The 9,678-nt window shown below is 35.9% G+C and overlaps 1 long non-coding RNA gene across 1 annotated transcript; it reads left to right on the top strand.

Moving 5' to 3' along the window:
- The first annotated feature begins 583 nt into the window (after window positions 1-583).
- On the top strand, window positions 584-5,302 carry LOC135071280 (uncharacterized). Its single transcript, XR_010257231.1, has 2 exons — window positions 584-943; window positions 5,129-5,302. It is a non-coding gene; the product is annotated as an uncharacterized LOC135071280 (long non-coding RNA).
- Window positions 5,303-9,678: the final 4,376 nt, after the last annotated feature.

Genomic DNA, 9,678 nt, shown 5'->3' on the forward strand with positions numbered 1-9,678 from the left:
GTCATTTTAAGTTAATATATTATTGTAAAATTTATTCTCTAATAAAAAGTTAAAAACAAAAAAAAAAAAAAAAAAAAAAACAATATTATTAATAATACATACATACACATGTCAAAAACAAAAACCAATGCTACAGACAGAGAGAAAAAAAAATACAATTAAAAAAAAAATGTCACTTGTCAAGTTAACATTTACCAGTTTTGCCACGTTCACCAGCCACGTAATAAAATTAACTATCGGTTTTTGCAATAATAAAAAATAACATAATAAAATTGTGATTAAATTGAATAGAAATTATAAAAACAAAATATAAAATTGTGATTAAAATAAATAGAAATGTCATAATCAGGTGTCGAGAATTGATGAGAACATGGTAGGTGAGTGGATTTTTTCTAACCTCGACGAATAATCCCGCATCCAATTAACAATTAAACAATTTATACAATTCATAATTTTCTTTAAAAGTTAAGTAGGTAGAGGTTTCCAATATTGTCCTACTCAAAGTTGATCCTGCTGACAGTACTTATCGTGAGTGAATCACAACGGGACTCCAAAAGCTTTTGTATGTTGCGATAACTTTTGTATAGCCTGACCAGGAACATAAAAACCCTCGCCATGTTGCGGAAAACTAATGGTACTAATTTCTTTTAATGGCAACAGTAACTGAAAACTTCATTGACATGTCACCTTGCATGTCAGTCTATTGCTGTCAAAGTGTAAACAAACTTTATTTTAAATGTGCGCAATTGGTTTTATGAATTAAATTGCTAAAATATTTTTATAGTCGTGAAAGAAAAGTGGTTCACAATGTGTTAAAGTATTTGTCGAAGAGAAATACTAAGTGTTTGGACAATATTTTCATTGAATAATGTTTCCGACAAAGGTTGTCAAATTGACTGACATGTTTATCGTATAGTACAGTCCACTATGAAAATTAGCTGTGGTTTGTTTCAACTAATAATAATAAATAATAATAATATAGCCCTTTATTCAGATCAATTAACAATACAAACATGATCATTGTAACAAAGTAACAATTTATATTTTGTTGAAGTTTTAATCTATTCTCCTGCTTATTTTCTGCAGATCTGTTTGCCAATCGGCAAAGGCCTCCTCCAACCTTTTCCATTCTGATCTTTCCTGAGCGACTCTATTCCACATCACTCCTGCCACTTCTCTGATATCGTCGTCCCACCTTTTCTGCGGTCTGCCTCTCTTCCTTTTGCCTTCCCTGGGATACCATCTTGTCACTTTCTTACTCCATTTGTCATAACCTCTTATCATGTGTCCTGCCCATCTCCACTTGAGTCTTCTAATTTTTAGTGTTACATCAATACTTTTTGTTTTGTTTCTTGTTGTACGGTTTCTCATCCTGTCTGACTTCCTGACATTTAGCATACTCCTTTCCATAGCATATTGGCAAGTTGCGAGTTTGCTAGTCGTTTCTTGCGTTAAAGTCCAAGATTGGCAGCCATAAATGAGGACGGGTAGTATGCAGGTGTTGAACAGTTTGCTTTTGAGGTTTATGTGAAGTTTATCGTCTTTCATAGCCTCTTTCAAGCTCCAGTACCTTTTCCAACCATTTGTTATTCTTCTCTGTACTTCTTTGCGCATAGGATCTTTTTGTGTTATGAGTTGTCCCAAGTAAATGTATTCGTCGGTGTAGTCGATTTCTGTGTTTCCTAGTCTTATAGTGGTTTTGTTTCCATTGGTGATCACTCTGGTCTTTTCAGGGTTTAGTTTTAATCCTACCTTCTCGCTTTCTCTCGCGAGGTCTTCCAACATTTTATTGACGTCTTCGGATGAATTGGCAAAGAGAACTATATCATCGGCGAATCTCAAATGCGTCAGCGATGTACCATCCACATTTATCCCGAGATTTTCCCAATTCAGTTGTCTAATGATGGATTCTAGTACCGCGGAGAATAGTTTTGGGGATAGGGGATCTCCCTGCCTGACGCCTTTTTCTATTTTGAATGGATCGCCTTTCTTTTCTAATTGTATTCTAGCAGTACTTTGACTATACACGTTTTTTATTAATCTAATATATTTATGCTCAACCCCTTGTTCTACTAATGCTTCCCATATGTTGTTATGTAGTAAAGAGTCAAATGCTTTACTGTAGTCGACAAATGCAATGTAGTATGTAAGCATATTATATACTATATTCATTGTACTTCTCTAAAACTTGACGTACTACATGAATGTGGTCAATCACAGAATAGCCTTTACGAAATCCAGCCTGCTCGATGGGTTGCTGTTCGTCTAGTGTGCTTTCGATTCGTTTTAAAATTATCTTGGCAAAGATTTTATAAATGTTGGACATGAGACTGATACAGAAGAATGATGTTAGACACTGTCCATTGCTGGGGGATTATTTCAGTGGTCATGATATTGTTAAACATATCCGTGAAAATAGGTATTAAAGCTTCTTTGCTTTGTCTTAGGATTTCATTGTTTATGCCATCGGGCCCTGGAGATTTGTCTGCACTTTGGGTATTTATTGCTTTCTCAACCTCATCTTGAAGAATGTCAGGGACGTCTGATATTTCTGCCAAATCGATTTCGCTTTCAGTTCCGTTACTTTTGTACAGTTCCTTATAATAAGAAGTAGCTGTTCTTAATATATCTGTTCTGCGATAATTCCATTTTCCATTTGTGTTTTTCATTTTGACGATCCAGTCCATTGAATTTCTCAATTCTTTGTTTGCTTTTTTGACTCCGCCTGTTTTGCCTATATATCTTTCAATTACTTCCATTCTGGTTTGTTTCCTATCCTTCCTTATGCTTTCTTTGATATCTTTACTAATTCTCGTTAGTTGCTTTCTTCTATCTTGTGTGTCTTTTGTTTTGATTAACTTGCTTCTTTCTTCTAATAGTTTTGTAGTATCTGTTGTTAGCCACTTTTTCGTTTTTGTTTTGGTGTTTGTGCTGAGTTTTATCTGGGTTTGGATGATATCTTCTATCCAGTTGTATTTTTCTTGTGTTTCCAATTTCCTTGTGTTAAGTTTAAAGTCTATGAATTTGTTCCTAAGAGCGATTGCTATTTGTTTTGACTGATGTTTTCCGAGCTTTGTATTTCCTGGGTTTTGTCTAGGTCTTAGTTTCTTTGGTTGTTTTGTTGCCAATTCTGTTCTGATTAGTTTATGGTTAGTGTTGAAGTTTAATTGGTTGATTACGGTAAAGTTTGTGAAGCAGTTGCTTCTATTGGACATTATAAAGTCAATTTGGTTTTTATATTTACTGTCAGGCGAGATCCAGGTCCACATGTTCTTGTTCTTTTTCATGAATGTAGTATTTAAGATGGTTAGGTCATTTTCAAGAGCAAAGTTCATAATATATTCACCATTTCTACTTCTGGTTTTGTTATTATACGTGAATGGTCCTAGTACCTTATTTTCTTCTGGGCGCCTTTCCCCAATTTGGCCATTACAGTCTCCCATTACTATAAGGTTTTGGTGACCATGCTCTTGAATAGCTTTGTTTAGATCTAGATAGAATTTATTAATCGTTTCAACATTTGATTGTTCGGTAGGTGAATATATTTGTACAATAGACCACGGATATTTGTATCCTGGTAGTTTCAAATTCATGATCGCAATACGCTCTGAGATTCCTATGAAGCCTTCTACGTATTCTGCTATCTGTTTTTTTATAATAAATCCAACCCCATACTGTCCCGGGGTCTCGCCTATGTGATAAAGTATATAATCTGGGTAGGATGTGATATTTTCGCCTATTCTTCTAACTTCACTCAGGCCAACAATGTCCCAATTAATGTGTTCTAAGGCATATATTAGTTCGGTGAGATTTTCTTCATTCTTTAGTGTAAGTACGTTGAGGGCTGCGACGTAAATTTTTTCTTTTTGAAGTTTATGACTTGTGTTATTTCTTGATGTTGGAGGGTTGTGGTCTCTTTCCCCCACGAGGACCAGTCGGCTTGGGGGAGGTTGGTGTTTTCCTGTTCTTTCATTGTTGGTTTCTTTGGTTGGTTTCGGTTTCCGTTTGCCGATTCTTATTTGCTATTGTTTCTTTGTAGTGGTGATATTGGAAAGAGAGCTGGATCTAGACCGCATCATATCGAAAGCGTTTGACCTACTTGTCTTGATTGAAGATACAGTCTGTTGTTTTTTGGGCTGGTTTTCGTAAGCAGTGGGTGAGGTAGTCGATTCTCTCTTCCTTCTCTCTTGACTGTTATTCTCTTTAACTATTAGTTTGTCATACTTCAGATATGCTAAGTTTCCTTTTTTCCTCTCTTCTACTAACTCAGCTTGCAGACTTTTCCTCTTTTCTAATACTTCCTTCGGATAATCTTCGGAAATATTAATTTCTTTTAGGTTCTTTTTATTTCTGATAATTTCGTTCTTCTTCCAATTGTTTACAAACGAACACAATACCGGGCCTAGGTTTATTGTTTTCTCTATTTCTCTTGCCCAAACGATGGATTTTGTTAACTTCATAATCTCCTATAGTAATATTTAGGTCGTGTTTTAAAGTCTCTCTAAATTTTTCTAGTAGTTCGGATGTAGATGTTTCTTCTTCTTCAAGGCCAAATACTATTAAGTTGTTGCTCCTCTCCCCTCGTTTTAGATGCTCCATTTCCTTCTCCAATCTTTCCAGTTTAATTTTTAGGTTTTTGTTTTCTTCCACTATAGGTATTAATTTCTCTTCCATTCTGTCCATAATATTTTTAGTGATAGAATCTCTCAGTTCAGCATTTTGGTTTTGCATCTCGATTTTCATTTTTTCAAATAATATTTGGAATTGACCCTCCATTGTTTGTTGTGAACTTACTTTTGCGTGAATTGGAACGTAATGGTAGAAATGGTAGAAATTATTTTCACAGTTGGCAACACTGACTGAGATGACAGTCGGTTGAAGTTGACTTTGACAAGTAGTCTGACAGGTCTTGTCAATGATGAATCACAATTTGAATCAATTTGAATGATGTTTGCTAACCTCAAATATCTGGTGGATGATAATTACGTTTCTATTTTCGGTGATCTTCAGCAAATTCACAATTCTGATTATTTGTAAACACTTCTCAGTGGTTCAGTGAGTGTATTGAGGCGAATTTGTTGTCCAAAGTTTCTTGTAACTATTTATAATCACTTGATTTCTTCTGGAGGTTCTTGTTTCAACTACCTATTTTAAAATTTTTTGTCACTTTCTAAGTGTTGAATTTTATGGGATTGGGAAAGAAGTACCGAGTTTGAAGCGTTCATGAGCAGACATTGCAGTTGAATATTCAAGTTCTGAATTTGATTATTGATGAATAATAAAATAAATTCTACTAGCTCGATTGATGGTTTCATTTAATTTATTTAAATCAGGTTACTTAAAATAATATTTTTTCGTTAATTTATGAAAACATCAAATTAGCACGTAATCCTGAATCCTGATACATAAAGTTAGCCTATTAATTTAAACAGGTACGACTGTACTCAGTGTTGCACTATCAAATGCAATTGACGCGCCTCTATGCCAGGGTTTTTATGTTCCTGGTCAGGCTATACAAGTACCTATTTACGCGCTGAAACATTTTTCAGGCGCATTATTTTCATGTCATGTTTCAGACAAAAATGACCCTCTTCAGTGTCCAAATCTCCTTATTTCAGTTCTTATTCGAAAATGTTTCAGTAGTATGTTCCTTTTGCTCGTAGTTTTCGGCAGCAGTATGTCCCGCTAGGCGCACGTATCGTGCACGTGACAGCAGCGCAGTTCTGCAGCTGATATTTTTCTAAGCCCGCTGCCAAACTGACGGCTCGCACTGCAGCCGCTGGATTTTTGATGTGCGCTATTTGGGAAGTCAAAAAGACTACACGGCAAGCTCAGCCAGTTTAGCCGTGTAGCACCGGCGTTTAAAGTAAAACAGTTTCCGACGAAATGGTCGATTTACTAACAACTTCGGATGTTTTATCTGAAAATATAAAAAAGGTACTGTCATAAGATGTGTTGCTGTTGAGGCTTGCAAATACAATTTTTGACGGCTGATATCATAAAAATATTCATTTAATTTTAAAAGTAAAAAAAAGTAAAGACATAATTATGCGCGAAAACACCACGAGCAAAAACGGGAACAACTAAATGTTGTACAATATGTTTTCCAGATATAGAAATAGGGTAGAGTCGAACCAAGTTACTCATATATCCAGAATGATATGAAAATCCACAACATTTTTCTGCACGTAATTCCAAATATATACCTACTACTATTCATTGAAGCCTGTGCTAATATAGAATCAAACAAAACATAAAACACTTTGTTCGTTCAATGGAAACCTCTCGAAAATTTTCAAGTACATAATAATACTTAACAATCGGCTTACAGTAAACAATTTAAGAAGTATTAGTTGGAAAGGACATCATCCATTTTGGTCCAAAATCAAAAGTGCCGGCCAAAAAATAAAAGTGCTGTATTCTGATAGAATACGTCCGCCTTAGCATTTATTACTATGGCACCAAAGCTGTAGCACCACTGTGCATCGTGGTATTTGAGTTCTAAAAATATATGAAACGACTGACTTTGATCTCAAATACTACGACGCACAGTGGTGCTACAGCTTTGGTGTCATAGTAACAAATGCTAAGGCGGACGTATTCTGTCAGAATACAGCACTTTTTTTTTATTGGACGACATTTTTGATTTTGAACAAAAAATGTATGAATAGTCGATGACTTTAAGATCTCAAATACTCGACGCACAGTGGAGCTACGGTTTTGGTGCCATAGTAACAAATGCTAAGGCAGACGTATTCTGTCAGAATACAGCACTTTTTTTTGTTGGCCGGCACTTTTGATTTTGGACCAAAAATATATGAAACGTGGATGATGTCCTTTTGTAACAATTTGTTGACTGCGGGAGTTCGAGCCTATGTGTGGGGAGTATAAGAGGCTTTTCATAACACAATAAGGTTTCAAAAAGAATATAAAATTATAAATTTTTGGTCCGAAATCGCAACTTTTTCTACTTATACATACCCATAAGTTTCCACAGAGTAATTTACCTCTTACACTGAGTTCTAAAAACGCATCTTGATTCTTTCTTTGTTTGTATTGAATAGGCTCCAAAACTACCGGATTGATTTTAAAAATTCTTTCACCATTAGAATTCTACATTATCCGTGATGTATACAACGTGTCCCAAAATTCAAGGATAAGGCGCCGCAGGATGGACATAGTCATGACTACTTTAGGAAAAATAAGGAAAAAAATCTATCTCAATTATTTTTTAAGTTACACAATAAATTACGAAATTCTTCGAAAATTGACACCCCTTATGATATTTTACATTACCACGACCACCATTTTTCAAATATTTCTGTTTTTTTGTTTGTATCTGCAACTTATGTAGTGTTGCTGTCCACCCCAACTCTCAAAACCCCCAGAATCCTTGCAGTTTTTACACAAAAGTTAATCAAAATATGTTATTTCCTTAAAATTTTGAACGATTTTTACTTTCACTCCACTTTGACTCATCGTTTTGTAAAAAAAAAGTATGAACACTACTGCGGCAAGTTTTTTATAAAGTTGACGCAACTATCCAAGATTCCAAAATGGTATAATACTCTAAGAAACCTACTCGCAAAAAAGATATGCGTACCATTTTTACAAGCACTTCGCTTGTTAGTTAGTATGGGTCAAATCTTGCAACTGAATTTAAAACCAGTTCTCCTCGACCGATTGAGCTGAAATTTGGTATACTTATGTAAGTACGATGAAAATGCAATATTATGGTACCATTGAGCTGAATGGAGACTGGAGGTGGCCATAGGAACTTCTAAACGAAACGGCGGAATTGCATCTAGTTTGGGTTCGTTGGACTTGTCTTTTCGAGCACTTTAGTGCTAGATGATGTCCAGGGTCCTGATGATGAAGTCAATTATAATTTTCAAACGAAGTCAAGCTTGTTTTTAAAAAAAGTTTTTTTTTATTACAACTTTGTTTTAAACTTTTTAGTTGTTTCTCAATCTCATGACCCAAGTGCTCGGGAAGACAAATCCAACGAACCCAAACTCGATAAGCTTCCGACGTTTCGTTTAGGAGTTCCTATGGCCAGCTTCTGCCACCTCTTGACTTTATCATCAGGACCCTGGACATTAGTGGACATCATCTAGCACTAAAGTGCTCGAAAAGACAAGTCCAACGAACCCAAACTAGATGCAATTCCGCCGTTTCGTTAAGAGTTCCTATGGCCACCTCCAGACTCCATCCAGCTCAATAGTATCATAATATTGCATTGTCATCGTACTTACACAAGTATACCAAATTTCAGCTCAATTGGTTAAGGAGAACTGGTTTTAAATTCAGTTGCAAGATTTATCCCATACTAACTAACAAGCGAAGTGCTTGTAAAAATGGTACGCATATCTTTTTTGCGATTAGGTTTCTTAGAGTATTATACCATTTTGGAATCTTGGATAGTTGCGTCAACTTTATAAAAAACTTGCCGCAGTAGTGTTCATACTTTTTTTTTACAAAACGATGAGTCAAAGTGGAGTGAAAGTAAAAATCGTTCAAAATTTTAAGGAAATAACATATTTTGATTAACTTTTGTGTAAAAACTGCAAGGATTCTGGGGGTTTTAAGAGTTGGAGTGAACAGCAGCACTACTTAAGTTGCCGATATAAACAGAAAAACAGGAATATTTGAAAAATTGTGGTCGTGGTAATGTAAAATATCATAAGGGGTGTCAACTTTCGTCGAATTTCGTAATTTATTGTGTAACTTAAAAAATGATTGAGATAGATTTTTTTCCTTATTTTTCCTAAAGTAGTCATGACTATGTCCATCCTGCGGTGCCGGCTTATCCTTGAATTTTGGGACACGTTGTATAGGTAGGGGGCCGTCCATATATTACGTCATTCTAAATTAGGGGGGGGGGGGTTGGTCTGCGGATGACGGTAAATGATAGATAGGGGGGGGGTGGTGTTTCGAAATTGACGTCATTCTTATTTATTTATAGTTTATTGTTCACGTACAAAAAGATTATTTCTAAAAAGAAATTTCTTCCAGCACACCTAGTAAGTGAGTGGGTTGAAGACGTGGATGAATCGAGCCAAAACGAATATCGGGAGGATACGGAGATATTACCCGTGATCCAGAATTTAAAAGAATGGGTGAAAAACTCCGTGGGAGTTATATTATATTATATTAATGATTATTCATCATCATCATCATCATTTCAGCCACAGGACGTCCACTGCTGAACATAGGCCTCCCCCAATGACTTCCACATCGCACGGTTGGTAGCGGCCTGCATCCAGCGCCTTCCTGCTACCTTTATCAGGTCGTCGGTCCACCTTGTGGGTGGACGTCCCACGCTGCGTTTTCCGGTACGTGGCCTCCATTCCAGAACCTTGCTGCTCCATCGGCCAATGATTATTGCCAAAGAAAAAATAATAAAAGGTGATTCTATAACCAAGTGTTTTAATCATATAATACCCTATTTTTCTCAAATCTGCAATGTTTTAATTTTGTCAAACTGGTAATGACGTCAATTTTGGGAGAAGGGGGGGGGGGGGGGTCATTAAGAAATGACGATAGGATGATTGTAGGGGGGGGGGGGGTCTAAAATCTGAAAAAATCGATGACGTAATTTATGGACGGCCCCTAGGTAGATTTTTTATAATCGATACCAAGTTCGCTGGGTCAGCTATTAATGAATAAACTTGTCGT

This window comes from Ostrinia nubilalis, chromosome 4 (genome assembly GCF_963855985.1).
Source record: "Ostrinia nubilalis chromosome 4, ilOstNubi1.1, whole genome shotgun sequence".
In the NCBI taxonomy this organism is placed as follows: domain Eukaryota; kingdom Metazoa; phylum Arthropoda; class Insecta; order Lepidoptera; family Crambidae; genus Ostrinia; species Ostrinia nubilalis.